We start from the raw sequence: 4,413 nt of genomic DNA, 5'->3' as shown, positions 1-4,413 counted from the left end.
AAAGGCTCTCAGCAAATCAGATTTGAAGACCAGAAAGAGCTGTTGTATAAATTAATATATACCATTCTATGCGAGTATACTGTATGTATGGGGATAAAGTTGAACATACTTTATATAAATAGCTGAGCGATAATATAGTTCAATTATATAACAAAAAATCAGGAAGTTAAGATTTGCTTTATCTCACTTTATGTGAGTGTACTGTATGTCTGCTACAGTTTACATTTTGCAATATAAACAATCACAGCTGAGATTTGCTATAATATACTAAATGTGGATTTTACTGTAGGTATGCAGGTAGGGATATACTGTTTTCCAACTTTTAATATCTCATTGGGCAATAAAATATTTTTTTCAATATAATTTTTCAACCATATAATCAAGCAAATGTGATTTGCTACATAGTACATACAGCTCAACGTGAGTGTACTGTATTATCCTACTTACAGTAGTTGTATAATTCATTATTATTAATTTGAGTTATTTGTTATGTTTTTTTATGTTATTATTTGGTGATGTGTAACACTGACGCAGTGAAGTGACGGATATAAATGTCAGTGTTAAAAATGTTTATCATATCACCCACCCTTAAACACTATAACTGAGTTAATTGAAAGTAGTCATGGCATAATATATGACACTTTATACATGGCACATAATATCTTTAGTCTCCTAGTGTGCAAGCCAAAGGCAAATATGGCAAGGAACAAAAATCTCCATGTGATGTTTGGATAGTGGAGGAAAAAATAAAAAAAATTAACTTGGGAGAAACACCTGGGCGCCATAATTGACAATAATTAAGTAGATATGTTACTACATTGATTGAACTGTAGGACCAAGTTCTGGGAGTTTTTGAGGTCCATTCGGGATAGAACAGTAGAGTACAGGTATATTTAGGCCTAGTGTCCAAATAAATTTATGTACTGGTGCGTTTTTGGAATTTTGCAAAATGTAGGTAGAGGCACGTTTTTTCAATGAGCATAGGTTGAAAACACACTAACAACAGCCAGTTAGCTACGTTTTGCTAATACTGCATAGTTATGCTACTGCTAGCTTGAACAGCTTGCCAATTTTCTTTAAAGCCCTGCTGTGTTGCTGCTTGTTTATTCAAGAGGATTATGTGCAATTTTGGGATAAAATTATATTTATTCATCTGTGTGTGACCGATTGTGTGATTGTGCTAGTCAGGCATTGTGCTCATATAAGTGTAGTTTGGTGCGCGGTGCCCATTAGACAGATGCAAAGGCCTGGTTATTAATGCTCATCCCACGATTATTTCAGTCTCCTGCAGCTTTATTCCCCTTCACTGGCTAAATAAATGCTAAAGCTAAAATCTCTCAATAACACTAGCGCAGTCGTAGCAGTGTCTGCTCACAGGCAACTGTGTTCAATTAGCCTCTCGCAAGGGTTTCTCTTATGGAAGCTAATGGCATGCAAAGCTGCTCTCTTAAAAAGTTTTCCCCTGATTAGGGAATGCACAGCAAATGCTTCTTTAATTAGCTTTTGTGGCAGCAATCAATGCTCTCTCCAGTGGTCAGGAAGCTAATGTAAGAGTGCTTGTCTGAGGTTAGCGTTCCCTGATGCATATTTTCAATTGTTTTTATAACTCTGCTCGCGTGTAGTGAGGGGTTAGCGTCTTCCGCTAGAACCAATTACTCGTGAACGCTGCTGTTAACAGAGGCAATCATTAAAACATAACCTTCTGCATGCCAACATGTTTATACATTATGGGCTGTTTTCAAATGATGCATCCAAATGTATTACTTTTTTTTGTGTGGCATTTCTGAAATAAAACCTAAACTAGGCACTATACCCTCTTTTGGGAGCTCAATATTTACAGTCTTCTGAAAGGAACCGAGATGAAAGCCGGCATTGGCCAAGATTTCCTCAGGCCAGCATAGCAAATGTGGAAGGATCTGAATGCCCCCGGAGCACACACGCTTTCAGGACAGCAGTTTGCGTGACAAAGGTCAAACCCATCTCATTAGAATAACAGTTTGTGCTGTGGGGCAGGATAGGAACTTTCAAAATGCTTTTTTAATAATGAGATACATGCAATCCAATTGGAGACACTTTTATCTTCAACTCTGCTGATTAGAGAACCGGCACGCTGACCAGGGTGTGGAAAAAGAAGGCAAGAGTGCCCATGGTCACAGTGAACTTAGAGGAGGTTACACAAGATTAGCACATGCATTACACGCACACTAGAATACGATTAGATTTTTTAAAAAGACGTTAGAGCTACAATTATTTATAAAGGACATCATGTACTGAATAAGACTGAAAACGGATCTCTGTAGTTTGACATTTCTTCGACTTTCTAAATGTTGTTCAACTATTTGTCATATGAAGGTCAAATTAAATTCGGCATGAAAATAATGAAAAAAATATAATGTGCATGGATAAATCATTTATAATAAACACTGTAACATTCCATTGAAAGAAAATAAGAACTGTCAATTTAGATTTCATGGTGGCTTTAAAACTGTCTTTGAAATTCATCATTAATTTTGGAGTTAATTCATCATTAACTCCTCTAACTTTGCTAAATCAAAGGTCCAATAGCATGTACAGTTGAAGAAACACCATATAAAGGTATGGCAAAAATAATAAGAGTAGTATGCAACTATGCTATCCAGAATGGTTTTGATTACCAGGAGTGTTTGTTGTTTATAAGTGGGTGCTTTGGAAGGTCAAGTGCTCTGGATGCATGCATCACGAAAACAATTGAAATTTTTTTTTATTTGCAATATAATTATAGTGTTATGAATATAATTAACTGAAGGCATTAAGATTTCTTAGAGGAACCCCCAAGCTAGCTGAAAAACGCTCTGTAATTAACGCTGCAATTTTTACCAAGGCTGTGTAAGAATTAAATCTACGTCTGCGAAACTCCATATTTACATGACCTCCTCGGGGGAAAACTAGTCCCGTCCAAAATACAGCTAATGCGTAATAAACACTTCCACACCAGGGTTGTGTGCTTTAAGCACTTTAGATGCACAAACTCACCAACATGCTCACATAAGCATACTGTATATTGACATCCACTAGTCACTCCAATAACTCATTAGGATATCAAGCAAATGAGTCCGAAACTTTTCTCCCCGCTGTGAGATTTTGTGTGTGTGGTGCGTCAGATGGTACCAAAACGGACGTGAATCCTGGACTGGATCCAGATGGCTGCTGGGTCAGGGAGGATACTCTCCAGATGGTCCGGTAAGACAGCACACACACTGCAAACTGCAAATATATGAGGAACAAAACAAGTAACAGTGGCTAATTTTCAGGAATTAGGACATTTTACAAGTATCAAACATCAGGCAATTAGACAGGAGCGAGTTTGAGTAGCATATTGTGACGTTAATGCACAGACGCACCATTAAACCTATCATCCGTGTCTAGCCCCCGGGGGCTCCTGTTGAGCTCCTCAGACATACTCTGTCCCAGCAGGAGATCCTCTGCTGTATTCTCCCCATAGCCAGATCTCCCATAATCACACTCTGAGCTCCAACCCCCAACACTCCGGCAAATGGTGTTTCACATTACCACAAAACAATACATCAGCTTATGTAATGATCTAGATTAGTGTCAAAATGGTGATTCAAACCTAGCAGTCACTACACTGTGTACGGATTGGAGTGGGAAGCCTAGCTTTCTTCCAAAACACAGGCAACTGCCTTCTAAGACAGCATCCCAACAGAAATGGAACCTCATAAGTGACCAATTTGGAGTGTTTCATATAGACTACCCTTCAAAAGTTTGGGGCCAGAAAGATTTTTTTGGACATTTTTTGGAAGTATTAATAATACATTAATACTATTATTCAGCAAGGACACATTAAATTGATCAAAAGTGACAGTAAAGACTTCTATTTCCTTTGATCTTTCTACTCATCAAAAAAAAAAAAATCTTGAGCACCAAAATCAGCACATTAGAATGATTTCTGAAGGATCATGTGACACTGAAGTCTGGAGTAATGGCTGCTGAAAATCCTGCTTTGCATCACAAGGATAAAATTGCATGTTATAACATATTAAAATAGAAAAGTTATTTTAAATTGTAATAATTTTTTACTATTTTTACTGTATTTTTGATCAAATAAATACAACCTTGTTCAGCACAAGACTTATTTAAAAAACATACAAAAATCTAACCAACCCCAATCTTTTGAATGATAGTGTAGACAGCAACCTTGCAGTTGGGAGAGATACTTTTAAAGGGGTCATATGATGCTGCTAAAAAGAACATTATTTGGTGTATTTGGTGTAATGAAATGTGTTTATGCGGTTTAAAGTTCAAAAAACACATTATTTTCCACATACTGTACATTATTGTTTCTCCTCTATGCCCCGCCTTTTTGAAACGCGTCGATTTTTACAAAGCTCATCAGTCTGAAAAGCGAGGTGTGCT

The sequence above is a fragment of the Sinocyclocheilus rhinocerous genome, unplaced genomic scaffold (genome assembly GCF_001515625.1).
Source record: "Sinocyclocheilus rhinocerous isolate Xijiao unplaced genomic scaffold, SAMN03320098_v1.1 scaffold40, whole genome shotgun sequence".
NCBI lineage: Eukaryota > Metazoa > Chordata > Actinopteri > Cypriniformes > Cyprinidae > Sinocyclocheilus > Sinocyclocheilus rhinocerous.
The sequence above is the reverse complement of the archived record's forward strand: the minus strand, read 5'-3'. Positions refer to the sequence as shown.